At 40.0% G+C, this 16,949-nt stretch overlaps 1 protein-coding gene and 1 long non-coding RNA gene across 5 annotated transcripts in view; one reads left to right on the top strand and one right to left on the bottom strand.

The window, feature by feature from the left end:
• Nucleotides 1-13,913, bottom strand: part of LOC129783849 (uncharacterized) — an 85,101-nt gene extending 71,188 nt beyond the window's left edge. The window contains exon 1 of the long non-coding RNA XR_008745886.1: nucleotides 13,815-13,913. This is a non-coding gene — a long non-coding RNA (uncharacterized LOC129783849). The remainder of the gene's footprint in view (nucleotides 1-13,814) is intronic.
• A 236-nt stretch (nucleotides 13,914-14,149) lies between these two features.
• The window catches only part of USP53 (ubiquitin specific peptidase 53), a 40,932-nt gene continuing 38,132 nt past the window's right edge, over nucleotides 14,150-16,949 (top strand). For 2 of the 4 annotated variants that reach the window (XM_055795824.1, XM_055795823.1), the window contains exon 1: nucleotides 14,150-14,289. The gene's annotated coding sequence lies outside the window, so the exon portion shown is untranslated. Of the gene's footprint in view, nucleotides 14,290-14,672; nucleotides 14,812-16,949 lie in introns of those variants that run through there. The other 2 variants (XM_055795822.1, XM_027794932.2) reach the window with 2 other exon arrangements.

Raw genomic sequence — 16,949 nt, 5'->3', positions numbered from 1 at the left:
CTTATTAATGGTTTTGGTGGCATTGAGCTACAAAAGTGGATATTTCAGAAAGAATCTCACACCGGCAGAAAAGAATGGTAGAGTGAGATATACAGTGAAAAAGTTTTGTCTATATTTTTGGGGCTGGAATTTGTGTTTGTAAAAATGGTTTCCACATTTCAAATCTGATTTTAATGCAAGTAGCTGGCAAAGGAAATTCTGTCATCTATTTTCTTAGATTTACTTTGTCACACAAACTACACAAATGACAGGTCCTGAATCAAATTTATGAAAGGGAAACAAAAAAATAAACCCCATTGACTGAGAACACTTTCCTAGCAAGGGATTAGTTTGGGGACTTTAACTGTGCACATCGTACAGCAATGATATGGACAATGACAAAAATAGTAATTCTTCAAGGCTAAAAATGCAAAAGCTAAAGAAAAAAACTATAGTGGGGAGCAATGCAAACAAGTTCTGGAGGAATGTGGTTTTTACGAGCCAGCATAAGCATTCATGAGCCTATATGAGCAGAAATGTGAGGAAATTGGTACACAGCACATACATAGTGAGGACTGTCAAGAAGGGACATATAATTTTTATTGTATACTCTGTAAAAATAACCTATACATGCAAAGCATGCCACCTTGCTTCTTACATAACACACATTAAAAGTAACTTTAGTTTCCTATACATCTATAGATCCACTGGTGCTGAATGGGCTCAGGAGGCTTCAAATGTTTGAGAAGTACGGAGCCTGCTATGCATGTGTTCAGCTGATGGTTCAAATAACAGTATCAGATGTGTATGGAAATTACTGACATTCCTTAAGCCCTCAAATTCTGTCTGAGACTTCTGAAACAAGCTGTGTCCCAGCAAAACCAGGTCTAATTCAACGCTCAGCTACAGTTATAAACGGCAGCATAAGAGTAAGAACACTGTACCTCTTGCTTTCACAGCTCTACTACTGTACAGCTATGTATACACTAGAAAATCAAATGTGTCCAGATCACTCTTTTTTAAACTGAGGCCAGCTGTCAAAGAAGATGTCTGCAGCCATACTATTTAATCTTCCCATACTGGATGGCTTTTGCCAAACTGCCAATTGCAAACAGGCCCTTGACCATGCTAAACTCTTGAACCACGCTTAGGAACTGTTTGGGAGAGTGTTAATTGGCAGAAGCTAGGACCATGAAATGTGCTAAGTATTCAACAGCACAGAGGATCCGGTGCCAGTGTCCAGGAATGTTCCCTGGCTGCATCAGCCTAGATGTAGCCTTATTGTGTAAGTCCCGCCGCAATAAACAAATCTCTCTGCCAAAAACCAATTCCTCTGCCACGAAAGAAGATCTCTTGTTAAGATTGGGAATTCAGAGTTTATCTAGTAACTTCAATGGGGTTTAGCACCTGCATTTGTTTTGGGAGACACTTACATGGCACTTGAAACTTATCCTATAACTATAAGGAAAGATTAATTTCGGGTAACTAACAATGAAGAACGTCAAAGGTCAAGATGTGTATTAATTTTTGTAGGCAAAGAGATGGCTCTGAAGTGAGAGAATAAAGGCTTCTTTAGTTATAGGTCTGGAAAGATCAACAAATAGGTATTTTTAAATTTTCAGTGGTGCTTCTAAAAGATTCTTCTAGCTGTAAGGAATACATCTGAAAAGAGAGTTTAAATAGAAAAACACACGAGCAACAGCTTTATACAAACATCAATAACCACAGGTATATAAATCTTTCACTGGCAGCACTGAAATAATTTCAGGAGTACTACATACAGTAGATGATCTGAAATTTGCTCTTGAATCCAGCAGGCCACAGTCTCCCTGACATTGCTTTCTGATTATGTACTATTTGCTTGTACCTGGCATAAGGTATGTTTGCATGAATGGGGTAATAAAAATCCCATATGGTCTCTCTCCTAATTTCAACAAAAAACCTGCAGCTGATTTGTTTTCTGGTTGTTGTGTAATAATTAGGTATTAGTACCAGAAAATGAACAATTGAAGTTGTTACTTCATTACTGTCCAGAAACATTTTGTTTATACCTAATCTTGTACTTTGGATGTATGTATTTTTTAACTGCGTGCTCCCTTCTTAGATGTCCTAAATAAGTCAGCATGTCTTAGCTGCTTTCCCTCCTGCATAATCCATACAACTGACAATTGTGGAAATAAATTAGTATTCTATTGTTTCAAAGCATCTCTGTGTTTTAATTAATTTAATACACATTGTCTCAATCCAAAGCAGCAAAAACATTGGAGATAGAATTCTGATCCCAATAAAACCAAACAAGGGGTTTGGCACTGACCTCTGTGCAGACAAAATTTCACCATTCATGCCATTTATTGCATCTCAAATGTGTATTTGTAATCGAAATTTATGCCACGACCAAAGCTACTATGTGCTCAGCATCAGAATGGTTGCTTCAGATTATAGAGCTGGGCCTAACTATGCATGTAGTTTGTTTTGCATTGTACATATGATGAAGTGCAAACAACCCTAATAATGCCTCAGAAATACTCTGGGAAACTGAATGGAACTGAAGGGAAAAAATGAGCACATATCCACTAAGATCTTTTTAAAATTATTTTCAGACCAGCCATGAATAACTTGAACTCTGCTTCAGTTCTTAGATGGCCTTCCTAATCAGCACAAAATATTCTGGGCCATACCTAAGACAACAGGATAAAATTTCCTGAAATACAGTAAGACTATGGAGCACAAAATCCCATGTATGTTAGATTAGGATTTCTCCATGTGGGGTCCATAAATTATTAACAGTCTAGCCTGAAATACCAGAAGACCCCCATAAGGCTGACAAGTCACATAGTGCTGGCTCCTTCATTGCTCCCAGAGGCTACATACTGTTCAAAACCAAAGTGCTCTAAATCATTTATAAATAATATGTTTGCCACAGAGCTCTTATGTAATTAAGTGTGAGAATATAAATGATAAAAAGTTATAAAATGCAATCAGAGTACTGATTCAGTTTAAGAAACAAAAATTGCTTATAAAATACTCTTATTAAAAGGAAATTTAAAAGGAACTGAAAGGGTAAAATCCTTTCAAGGAAGTAATACACAATTTTAAACAGCCTGCAGACTATATGATCAGAATAAGTAAAAACTACTACTGAGCTCTAACCTTTCCCTCCAGAAAGAGAACCAGAAAAAGAGAGACTCGGAAAACAAAAAGAGAAATAAAACTTCTCTGCAAGGGAACAGTGATTAGACTATCTAAACACAAATAAAGGAAGTTATGACAGAGGTCTCCATGAATGGTATGGAGAAGATGAGGAGGGAACAATAACACAGGAACAAACTGACTCTTAATAAAATTATAAGGAACCAACTTTAACATTAAGAGAACAGATTCTTTCTCAAGAAATGCCTAGTTGTGGAACCTGTCACTAGGATGTTGTGGGTCAAAAGCTATGAATAACTTCAGAAGAGGACTAAAAAAATTAATAGTGGTAACTAGACCTATCATGGATAATGGCTCCTATGCAATCTGAATCTGGCTGGATCTTACAATTGGAAAAGTTGTGTGAGAAGGATCCCCTGTCCCATCATACCCCTGCCCCGCCTTAGCCTATTTCTTTCTATAAATATCTTGCACTGGGCACTGTCAAAGACTGATGAAAGAAGGATCTGGTAGTCCTATAAAATACTGTCTGTCTTCCAAAAATCATGTGTTAAAGAACCATGACAATTCTAGCAAGCGCCATCAGTACAGATGTGATTAATTTACATCAAAATCCCCACTATGGAACCAGTTAGAGGAAAGCCAATTTCCACAAGCGAATGAGAAAACTTAAAATGTAAGTTAGAAGCAGAGAAAGACAGGGTTAACTTCAAACCTCCCACACAGAGTATGGGCACTGCAGGGAACACAAAAGCCTGACCTCAGCTACACCTTTGGCAGGACTCCTGATCCTCTGCAGTCAGACCTCACCCTCCCTGGTCCACACTCACCATGTCCCATGTTAAGTATGCATCAGCTCACAGTACATTACAGGGATCTTTCAGTAAGTTATGATTATTATACAAAGTTTAAGGAAAAATTAAGGAAAAGAGAAAGGGAAGTTTCACTTTACTGATTGGAACACAAGATGAGTCATGGGGGAAAAGAAGTCTGAAAAATCCAAGCTTTGTACCCAGGTCCATCACAGACTGGTCTTGACTCAGCACATGAAATTTGTTTCTCAGTTTTCCAATCAATAAAATAGAAATACTATTGCAGGCTGTATAAGTTTTTTGGGGGGTTGCTGTTTTTTTTTCATTTGAAACAAGAAATTTCATGGTAAAAAGAAAGAAAGTAAAAAATAGGTTTACATGAGTACATACATAATATTCCAGGTTATGGTGCATAACGAATACAAGAACCATTACTAGTAGAATGAAGTTCTACTTTCATTTTACTTGAAATAACAGACTTCACTCTATACCGGGCAGACTTAAACGAATAAAAGTATCAACAAATTAGTATTTGACGTTTTTAAATAGCAAGATGTAACTCTAGTTTTTTAAAAGTTCAAATAACTTCCTTCTTACAGTTATTTTTGGCCAGAACTATGAACTAAAGTAAAGATGAATTCACAAATATTTTGTTTTCAGATGGAAATTGCATTTCCTGTGAACAAACTTCCTCCAAAACACCTGGCCCAGCATTTGCAACACTCCCCTACTTCACAGAGACACTGTGAGACGAAGTAAATAACGCTTGGAAGAAGCAGAGGTTTTATAAATCACTGTAAGAGTAAAAATAAGCCTGAATATTGTGAGCCAACTATTCTTTCAAAAGCAAATGGAGATTAAAATATTCAATGGAGTTTGTACAAAGAACAGCCTGAACTTTGCCAGTTCAGAGCTGGCTGTACTCATTAACTCAGGAATGCCCTCGGGCTGCTTGGTGTGAAAGGTATAACATAGAACTGGATTTCTCTAGAGTTCTGAAGGACATCTAGGCAGTCATCTTCAAAAAAAAAAAAAAAAAGAAAAGAAAAGAAAAAAACCCTTACAATCTTCTCATAACGTGACAGGACCCTTCTGCAAGCAAATACATCCTCTTCCTCTGACGTAGGACTGGTAAAACAATGGAGAAGGATTTAAAAGGACAGTGCAGAGAATGAGGAGATCTTGGGTGGCATACAGAGCAGCAGGCTAAGAATCCCCATGGTGGGAAGGCTAGCAGTCATGCAGCAGTCTAGACAGTATCACTCTACTTCCTTTTCCTTTCTCTGCAGAGCCAAGTTACTCCAGCTAGAAAAAATATTAACTTTAAACAGTAGTTACTGTAGTCATTACACTCAAGATTACTGAAAGATGACTATGCAAGATAACTACAAATTATTATAAACAAACATTTGAGGCATGACAGGCTCTTCCTAGGCTGGACTCCTGTACATCAAGAAGCCAAGTAAGGCTTAATTCTGGCAGCTGAATTCTAGCAATATGTCATTCCTCAAATTCTTAATGAGAACATTTTGACTATTTGCTGGCAAGGAAAAAATAAGAACATGCTGTTCAAATAGGAAAGAGAAGAGCAAGCTGACCAGTTATAACAAGCATTACCGAACTAAAATGGAATGTGCTTAGTTTCTAGCAGGGTTTAGCAGCAATACAAATACATTTCATCGATGTACCATTGCTGAAAAGAAAGTGATACTACACACAGTTCAAAATAAAACCAATAACATCTCCATATATTTAATGCTGCTGCTTTATCATTCGTTCAGATATGGCTTACAAAAAAGGCACAGAGAATGGGAAATGGGGAAATGAGAAGCATCAGTGGGAAGGAAGCAGTAAAGTAGACCTGCAGCTCTACAGTTCCATGAGAGGCAGACTGGAGGCTCTTCCAAGAGAAACCACTAACAGCACGCTCTGTTCGGTACAGTGCTCCTATCTGTTACTTGCAGCGCGGTGGAGAAATCTTAACAATTACCTCTACTGCCTGTATCAGTCTGGTTTAACCCGTGGCTGCTTTGAGCTGCTTTGAGCCAGTTCAGACCTCAGAGTGCTCTAACTACAGCTTAATGAAACACAAGGAAAAACAAGTTTCATTCTACAATGTGTCCCTTGCACATTATGTTTTCTCTTCACAATGTTTAGAGGCTTGGACAGGTAAAAAACTCCCTCTGATTTCCAATCTAAATTTATTCATACCCCCATCTTAGAGTAATCTCTTAATTTTTTTTTTTGTCCAATTAAAACAAGCTTCCTTTCCTATTACATTTGCCTCAACTAGTACATTCAAAGACTGTATAAGGTCTTTCATGCTTCACTTATTGAAACTACATAATCCAAGTTCTTTTAGTCTCTTGTTCACCCCTCTCTTTTAATAGGAATTTAAAAAAAATCTTTTACAACCCTTCTAAGTCCAGTTTCATGCATATGAATTTCTGTATCTGTTCTCAGCTTTAGAGATTCACCAGCCACATGCACCACACGTGGCATTAGTACTTCCTTATCTGTGCAAGAAAGAGGGCTGAATTTACGTATGGCTGAATTTACCTTTTCCACATTACCATCAAATTGAGTGTAGCCTTTCTTTGGCTTATATATCCATTCTTTCAAATTCTCTCATCTACCATCTGACAAGCTCTGAGCTTCTGTCAGAGAATGTTTCCTGTTAGTCCCTAAGCACATGACCTTGTAGTTTTTATTATTCTATTTTATCCCATTTTTTTTCTGTACTCCTCAAGGTCATGCAATTATTTCGGTACAACATCACCCTACAGGGACTGTTTCCCAACTTTGTGATGTCAACAAATTTCATTAGCAAGTTCTAGTTTTTGTGCCAAGATCACTAATGAAAATATTAAAGAATACCAGTTTCAATATCAATTTTTGGACAGAGCTCCAACAACTTCCCCCTGCCATGCAGCATAATACACTGCCACCTTTTCCTCTGAGGTATTTCTTTGCCCATCTGACAAATAATTTACTAATTCCCCTCTTGTTAAGTTTAAAAATTTTGTTTGTCTAGAAAAGCAGTTACTGTGTCACAGAAGGAAAGCAGGCAAGTCTGGCATGATCTGTTTATGGGAAAAAAAAAAGTTTTATCTATTTACTTCCATGTCAGATTTTTTTCTTCCAGAATTATTTTTTTTTTAAATCTGTACAAGCACAGGCTAAAAAGTGCCTGCCCTCTACAAAAAGCCAATTTGCCTTAAGTGTCCATGTTACAGAAAACTAGTTAGTTCAGATACTCATTTCAGCTGAGTCTTGTCGAGAAAATCTTCACTCTTAATTCCAGGAGCAAGTGGTTCCTGCTCCTCCTTTGCTTGTCCAGAAAAATGGTAGTATCACGCTTTTACAACAGAACCAATTACCGGGGACTAAAATACAGTTTTTACTAAAGGTTAGAATTGTTCTGGTTTTAAATTTACCTGGCAACTTAAAAAAAAACCAAACCATTGCCATAGATTTGTCTACAATTGAAGTGGAGCATAGCAAGAGGTATTTGAACTATCTAGCTCTGGAAACAGAAAAAAGTATGGATGTCTCAGCATGGAAATATCTATGAAGTCATCATGTTCTCTGATCAGTGAGATTTAAATTTGGCACAGACTAAAGTCATGTATATTAAATTTACAGCTGCAAAGTTAACTTGCTAGTTTGCAAATTAAAACCTTCAGTGCATAGAAGTGGGGCTAAACATTTTTATATTACACTATAGACTATATTCTGGGAGCTCTGAAAACTTCAAAAAAGATTAAAAAAAAGAAAAAAGAAAAAAGCATGAACACTGACAGCATTTAACAAATCAACTGCCTTTTTTTTTTTTTAAATCAGTGTATTCTATAACCCAGTCCTGTTAAATTTTGCTTAGGTACAGACTGGGTTGTATGAGATCCACACTCATCCAACTCATGTATTTTATATCAACTAAATCAGTTTTACAGAACCAAATCAGATTTTTAAATACCTGCTAACATATTTGCATTCCTTTATCTGAGATATTTAATGTATTTTAAAATTCTATTGAGACAGAGTATATATTATGTAATGTTAACCACTGTATTACTCCTAATTTTATATTCACTGAATACTGCTCTTTTGCCTTTGTTTTACTTCATGTTGGGTTTTACCCAAAAAGCTCAATTTAGCCACAGAAATAAAGGAATGAGCTTTTTAAGGGAACCTCTCTTGCATTCTTTTCTTTATCTGTTGCAGACAGCCATTCTTATTGGTTTATATCTTAAGAGAAAGCAATAGATCAGACCTGGAAATCTGACAGGATTGTGCAAGACTGATGCAACACAAAGTAAGACCATCATTAAACCTTTATGTTTTCAAGAGTACCCAGAAGAGCACACAGTTTGAAAAAAGCACCTGATATATACAGTATGAATACAATTTTCTCATACCTCTACTGTTCTAGGAACTAACTTTAAAAACAGAACAGCCTAAAATAGGAAAGGATTTCAGTTGCATTGTTGTTCCACAGAAGTAGATTATTGGACTGGAAACTGGATTATCCAAGAGGAGAAATATTCATTTGCAAGATTTACATAACCTCCACCCTTTCCCTAGTTCCTAAAGAATGAACACAATCATGCACACAAAGATCTTGTTCCAGGCCCATCAAGAAGTCTGGAGAAGAATGAAAGCCAATGTTTCTTTTTCTATAGGGTGAAATTCTAGATTACTTATATAAAATTGCTTTCACCACCCCACTAAACAGTTTAGCACTTGAAAAACTACCGGGAAAAAAATTATAGTCAGGATAATGTACAATGAATAAGTAAGAGCAAACTGTATTGTGTTTGTTCCTGCACCTAAAGGAAGGAGACTTAAAAAATGGTCGTTATACTCTATGAAAGTGTGCCTACAGCTGATTGAGAGGAAGAACAAGAAACTTGAACAGAAATGACAGAAAGTTTAGAATCTCAGCCCACAAGACAGCATGTAGCAGGCTCCTCCCTGTAAGTCTGTAATGCCCCTTTATTTAAACTGTCTTTTGGTCTCCTCTGTCCTGTTTTGCTTTTTTTCAAACCTCACTAAAATAAATCAACACTTCTGAATACTCTCATTACTTCTGAAGCTTGACTTTGAGCTTTTAAGATGAAAAAAACAGTGATGCTTTTTCAGACAGGATCAATTTTCTCCTCCTTTCATTCATGCCTTATGTCCTCAATTCCTTTTTCCTTCCTTCTCCTCTTCTTACTGCTATTCCATATCCTCCTCCTAAATTGTATTTCTCCATATTCTGTTCTCAACTGTCTATGTTTTGCTCTTTAGCCCGTTCTCACAGACCCAGTATGGAGCAGGCCTGAAGCATGACTGTAAGCAGAAGCTCAGCCAGAAAGGCAAAGAGCAAAATAGCTTTTAAATGTACCGCTCCAGATAGGATGAAAAAAGGAGTGGGAAACTAGCTAACTGAACACATCTGCCTGAATGAGTCTTTAAAGAAATGTGCCACCAGCCTATTTGAAGAAGAAAATGGATGGGTATATAAATTTTAGACTCTATACAGGATGTGGGAATGAGAGCAATCAGATGACTAACCTTCATGTGACTGCTTGCTACAGGCTACATAAGGAAATCTTTGCTAGAGTGTGTCTAAAAGGCAAGGTTGTGAGTATAGGTATGCATGGCAGGGGAGACCTTAGGACTGGAATACAGTTAGGTAAAGATACCCACAAAATAATGTGTCCCCACTTAGCTTACTGCAAGCTGAAGAGATACTTTTTTACTTGTTCTGCTCTTATGTTGGATCTTTCTGTGATAATACAGCTGAGCATACAATCGAGAATTTGGACTAAAGTGTTGTTACAGCCTCCTTTCCGCCCCCCTAGAAAATGCATATGATTATTATTTTATGTTGCCAATAATAAAAATGCTATTTACTTGTTCTCTGGTTCTTTTACCCTTTTGTGGCTCTCCTTCCCACCAATCTGTTTTCCTTCCTATGGGTAACTTGCAGTATTATGAAGAGCACTAAGGTAACTGCTCAGTGAAAAAAACACTGCTCCTGAAGAGTGTCTTGGAATTTGAAAGGGTTTTTTCTCCTCTCTGGGCAGAAAAGTTTAAACATATAAAACTGATGGTACCACTAAGGCTTAGAAAACATGGCAAATCACACATTCTTACTTCATCAAACTTTACACTGCTACTGTGTATGCAGAATAGGGCCCAGTTTCCCTGGTATCTTTCAAATTGGTGATTCTTCTAGAATGATTTTCTTCATTCTTTTTCTTCTGAGCAGAGTAGCATGGCCTCAGACACACTCTGAAGAGCTCAGTAATTACTTCACAAAAACATGATGGCAGTTCCAGCCACTGGAATTAAACATACTTTTCAATTATAATGGTAATGTCCCGTAAGTGTCTTAAGGTCAATGATAAACGGTATTTGATGACATAACATTCTTTATGATAGGCTGGTAAAAGAGACTGGACCATAACAGGTATAACCATACACAGTATAATGTGTAGTGCTTAACTACATTAAGTGAAAATATTTTAAAAAAAGACTTAGCTAATAAACCACACCTTAAATTCTGCATTAGCTTGTGGAATTTTCTGCCTCACATGCTACACATAATTTGCTAATTTAGTTTTTGCAAAATCCCCCAGTAAGTACAGACACAGCTTCTGTTAGGTATAAAAAGTTGATTTCACATGACTACCAGCTCATAAGGAGGAAGAAAGATCAGTGCAGCAGAACAAAAGTAACAATGATAAAATCAATTAGCTACTCAATAAAACATAACTTAAAAGTCACAAAATTTAGCCTTCTATCCCTCCAATCTGAGAAGATTTGAAGGAGATGTAATTTCTTTATGAATCATTTGAAGATGAAGAGGATAGTAAGTGTTTGAAAAGGTTGTTGTAAACATGTTCCAAGCGTTAAGAAGAAATATGAAAGAAAACAGAGAACAGGTGCTCCAGTACAACTGCAGGTACGAAAATGTTCATAGAAATACTGTATATAAAAAAAACACAATACAATAAAATTATTTCAGAGGAAGTAATCAGAATTTATATACACATCAGCCAGTGGCAACAACAGTATAGATGACACTGCAACAGAAAAGTTCTAACACACAAAAAACCCCTTTTGTGTGCGGCTGTGAAACACAGGTTTGCAGATCACTCATAAGTGAAAATGATGCATGATGCCTGCAGATTTGAGAAAAAAATATTTCATGCAATAACTTTTAAATTTTTTGAGATCTCCTAACTATATTAAGATTTTTCCTCTGGTATGTAACTTTCCATAAATACGTTTTAACCTGGACTGCACACGTAGAAAAACCCAACACCTTGGATATGCTTAAGGATCTGGATACAGTCCACCTTCATTCTCTTCCAGCTCTGTGTTTTGTGTCACACCCTGCGCCCCCGCCATCAACAACTCTGCCACATTGCTCTTTCTTCCTTTTGAAAATCTTCATATCGGCCTGTTAGCCTGGAGCCAAGCTGAATGGTTGGATGACTGAGTAGAAGTAAAAGCCTATTTTATTTTACTCTGGATCCCACTCCTCCAAGTTTAACATGTTTTCGACTCTAGCCAACTCTCCAGTTTAACAATCTATGTTACTAATGCTACCAAACTTTACATAAACACCAGTACTAAAACCACATAAACATTCTTCTGCATCCCTGCATAGCACATATCCTGTACTGACAATAACTGCAACAGGAAATCATTTGCCCTTGTAGCATTGTTTCGTACTTGCACCATATATTCTAATTTTAAAATTCTTCTGTCAGCTCATTTAGGGCTTCCTGTGCCACACCTGTGTTATTCTCTGAACTGTGTGGAAGACTCTGTTAAGATTCACGGGTAGAGAATCTTAAAATATACTGTAATTAAAGCTCACAGACTACATTTACTCTGAGAAAAAAGGAATGGAAGAAACCGATACAAATCCTAAGGCACTTCTAGAAGATTAGCAGCAAAAAAAAAAACTGTGCTGAAGAAAGGGCTGAGGCGAACAAGAAAGCAGAGTCCACAGAGAGGCAAAAATATAAAAACGAGGTCATAATCAGAATGAGGTCATAATCCTACTTTGGGATACACAGATGCCTTTGCTTGACTGGCTTTGCAAAGAAGCAATGCAGAGATCAAGGACTACAGTGATACTAACTAGAATGATAAGCAGAATGTTTCTTATAAATATACAGTAACAAGAGGCACTAACACAAAACTGGGTTTTTAATGGCAATGTTAACATATTGACTTTTAACATGGTTTTATCTTCAAATTTCTAGTGAGAACTAAAAATTCAAATATCTATCATTAAACAGCTAAGAACAAACTACACAAAAAACCTAAGAATGCTCACTGTGCGAATATACTGTATGAATTTTAGGACAATGAGAGCATCAGATATTCAGCTCCCTTCAAAAATCACAAAATCTAGGAAACTTTTCAGACAACAAGAGGCAAACAAATACGGTATCTGTTAAAACATTTAAAAATATATACATGTCAATTACTGGCCATGTCATCTGAAAGTCTCAAGAAAAAACACTTTACACAGACCTTGTATTAATTAACTTCAACTTGTGAATATGACCACCCAAATCACTGAAAAGTGTGGTCACATATATATATATATATATATATATATATATATATATATATATGTATACACACACACATATACATATAACAGAATCCTGGAAAATTTAATGAAAATATTCCCAAAGAATTTATGAAATAAAAAGTTGGCCACTTGATGAAAAATGTTGGAGAGTGAAACGGAGAAAACTGTCATTTTCAGTGGGCTTCTTTCACTGACAATATTAACAGAAGAAACACTACCAAAAATTGATCTGATCAAAATGTACTAATATTGACTTTTTAATGAAAATGGATACTAGAGGAACAAAAGCATAGTATTTAAATACGGCAGGGAAGTAATTTGATGCAGTGACTTGTGTTCCACACAGTCAATTCTGGAGTGAAATGGTACTGCCATCTGGATGAGCTAAAGGAGATGCTGGAAGGGAACCTCACAGGGAAATTATTTAGATTGTTATTGCAGAACACGCTGTTGGAAAAGTGAACATGCTTTTATACACATCAGCACTTTTCCAATCCTTAGGGACCATAAGAAAGGCAACGGGAAGAGAAGGGATACAAAAAGTTGTATTCAGCAGCATGTGCTAAGGTTGGTAATACTTAACCTTGTATTGTGTTGGGTGTGGTAATACTTAAAAGTATCATTGTTTACCTAGAAATGAAATGTGTTAATGAAATCTACAGGCTTATTCAGGGAGATGACAACAGTGAAATATAGAAGGTACTTGAGCAACTAGAAATGCTAGTATTCATCCACCTGTAATTCCTTCTGCACATAACGAAAGGAAACACTCCTCCCTCTCCAAAATAACAGAGCAGATAAAATTTTAGGGAATACGGCTTTGGAGCAATGACCCTCAGGCAGGTGATAGATAGTGTAGGATCCTCGTAGGCAACATGGCACTTCAACACCATGCAACTCTGGGATGTACGTATGCTTGTCCGGGATCTGGCTTGGGAGCTGCCCAGGCTCCACAAGCCACTCACGTCCCTGGGCTATGGCATGGGCACCTTCAGTAAAGACAATGTGCGTATCCTGAGGTGAGCACTAGAAAACGATTGCTGGAAAAGCAACGGCTGCCTCGTTCGTTTTAAGGGGCTATTAACTCAAAAACCCAGCGGCTTGGAACAGCCCAAGCAGAGCCTCCCTGGGCCGCGACCAGGCGGCTTCGCGAGCTGCTCCCGGTTACCTCAGGTGCAGCTACAGCGGTTTTGACACTGGGGACAACCGCGTCCTCAACAAGGGGTAGAACAGGGAGGAAGGGGGAGGTTGCGGCAGCCCCTTACCTTGCCGCGGCTCCCCCAGCCCACAGCCCTCGGCCGCGGCCCCTCGGCCGCCTCAGGGGGGGTAACGCCGCCGGACCCTCGCGCGCGGGCCCTCCCGCGCACCCACTGCGCCTGCGCGACCCGAGCGGCCCGGCCCGCGCGCGGCGGGCGGCGGCACCGCGATTGGCCCGGCCCCTCCGACCGCTCCCCCCGCCCACTCCTGCCGTCGCCGGGCGCGCGCGGGAAGATCCGGGCTCCCCGGCGGGGAGACGCGCGACCCCGCTGCCGCGGTCCGCCACGCCGCGCAGGCGCGCCGCCGGGGCGGGAGAGGGAGGGGGGGAGCGCGAGAGGCCGCCCCGCAGCGCCGGGCTCAGGGAGGGGAGCGGGGAGGAGCGGGAGGTGCCGTAAGGCGGGGCCGGGCCGAGGCCCGGGCCCAGAGTCGCCGCCGGGAGGGGGCGAGAGAGGAGCTGTGTGCTGCGGCCGCCGGCCACCGGCGGTGAGTCGGGGGTCGGGCAGGGTCGCGTCCCTGCTGAGGCGGCGGCCCTGGCGGCAAGCCGGGGCCCTACGGCGGGCAAAGGGTAGCGGGGGGTCCGCCTCTCCGCCCCCGCGGGACGTGGCGAGGGGAGGCCGGGACCCGCCGGCGGCGGTGTGGGGAACGCCGCGGGCCGTTCACCTGCTGGTGGGCGGGGGGGTCCCGCCGTGCGGGGAGGGGCGGGCGGGCGCCCACCGTCGCCTGCTGAGGGCGCCGCGCTGAGGCGGCGCGCGGCGCCCACCCGCGGAGGGGCCCGCGCGGCGCGGGGTGAGAGCGGGTCGGGGCCGGCGGCTGCGGGCAGCGGGCAGCGGGGCTGTGGAGTGGGCTACCCGGGGCGCGGGCACCGCCGCCGTGCGGAGCTGGGGCCAGCTCCTGCGTTAAGAGCCGGGAGGTGAAGTTAATGTTTAACGTGGTAGTCACATGCCCATCAGCGAGTTCGTCTGGAGCGTTTTCAAAGACTGTTTGGAACAGGAAATGCCGGTACAGGTAGGATGGAGCTGTCTGAAATTTAATCAGTTTACAGTATTTGGAGGCTGTGTTTGTTCTTTGCTGTGTTCGTAGAGGTGGAGTTTGAGGCACGTCGGTAGCTGTATGCAAAGCATCAGTTTAGCACCCGAGCCGCCGTTTAACTTTGTCCCATGCTTAGATTTTAATTGCAAATATTTTAAAATTAGCTTTTCGGAGGAAATGGCTTGTTCTCTCGACACCTGTTTTTGCCTTCCCCAAATAAGCTTGGGTTTTACGTATCTCTTACTTAATGCTTTATTTTGCGCACGCAAAAAAGCCCCCTCTCGGTTTACTTTGAAGCTACTAGGATTATTTTCGGAGCAAAAACTTAAATCGTGTGAATAGTATTGTGCCTGACCAGTGATGCGGTATCCCCTTTCCCCTCAAGGCAGTGGAACTGAGTATTATTAACTGCTCTGTTCTTGTAGAATGGAAGGGTGATTTCAGGCATCAAAATAGTGAGAGCACGTGTTATAATCTGAATATAAACTAGCCTCATCAGATGATACGTAACCGTTTCTTCCTTTAACAAATTGTTGCAAAGTGAGATGTAGTTACTGGTTTGTTTTCTTAAATATCAGATTACTTGTGGAAAAAAGTACTCCTGGACCAGTGGGGTGTTTGCAATGAAAACACCTAAGATATGCACTTGACTGTCATATCAAAGCCTGATAGTGCAGAATTGCTTTCAGTCGTACAGTGTGCATGATGTACTACTAACAGAATTGTTTGGGTGAGAGACCCATAGGACTTTGAGGTCAGAGTATTAGCTCTATCACGTGTTGCGTTGCTTGCAGAGATCTTGGTAGCAACCCTTTGTTGGTTTTCCTTGTTTAATGCCTCTTGGTAGAGTAAAAGAGTTTAGTCATGCAAGAGGCACAGTGATGAGAATGAAAACTTTGAAAGCAGAGACAAGTTGGGGTTGGGGCAAGGTTAAATGATTATGGGTTGAGGCTGTAACGGAGATGGACTGGACCAGAATTTTAGACATATGAACCGAGTGAAATGTTTGTGGATAGGTTTGTACTGATCTGTTTGTGAAGAAATATGTGAAGTGTAATGATTCAGATCATTCTTTTTTGTGGGTGGGCTTGAAGATGATGCACCTATTGGCATTCCTTGTAACTCAATTATGTAGTTTTTCCTGGTGACTTAAGAAATCGGAAAGCTTTTGGGGGAAGGAAGAGCACTTGGTATTTTGCACTTCTGTTAATGATCAAAACCATCTACACAGAAAACTGAAAGGCGAGATTACAGTTTGGTCAGGCGGTTAATCTGGGATAAAAAGGCAAGTGTGAGAATTATCATTGCAAAGACACCTTCTATCTTTTTTTTGTTAAAGAAAGAGTATGTGGTAATCTTGGAACATACCATTCTGTAAAGGAGTAGGAAGATGGAGAAACAAAAATCTGCTCTGTAGTTTCTGTGCGATGATTCACTGTAAATGCTGGCCCATGTCATGGGTTCGGAATTTGTTTTCTTTAAGATCTTTTACTTGGAGTTCCCATTGTAGCTATTTCTAAAGTTGGTTTCTTGTTGCAACAGCCCGGAGATGCCGAGCTTGTGAACCTGTTGTTTTGGTTTTGATGCAAACAGGAAAGTTTTTATTGGAACAGCTTAAAGAAAAAATTGTATACTTATACAAAAGCCATCTGGGACAGCATCTATGCTTCTGCCGCTCCCATCTTGAAAGGATACAGGGAAGTATGACATGCAGGAGCGGCAGTTCGGTGTATGAGGGACAGCTAAATGGATAAGGACTGGAGAAGAGAAAATAGATGAAAAAGATTGGGTTTAAAATCTTCAGAGAATGGTTGTAAGAATTTCTGGAAGATACAACCATCAAACACCCCTTTTATCTCCTGGGCACTTCTTGAGTCAGTGACTGAAGGCAGAAAGAATGTGTCAGACCAATAACACTGGCTGGTATACTTGCAGATGGCCCACAAAATCAAGGCTAATAGTGGTTGCTGGGGTTGGGATTTTTGTTTTGTTTTGTCTTAGTGTTACATGTGTTGCAAGTGCTATTAATGCAGGGTTGTTTGGGGTTTTTTCTCTATTTGATATTTCAAATAGTGAGAATTTGCATTCTCATAAACCTATTTCTTTCACAGCTT

The sequence above is a fragment of the Falco peregrinus genome, chromosome 2, assembly GCF_023634155.1.
Source record: "Falco peregrinus isolate bFalPer1 chromosome 2, bFalPer1.pri, whole genome shotgun sequence".
NCBI lineage: Eukaryota > Metazoa > Chordata > Aves > Falconiformes > Falconidae > Falco > Falco peregrinus.
Note: the sequence above shows the minus strand (reverse complement) of the source record. Positions and strands in the feature narration are given on the sequence as shown.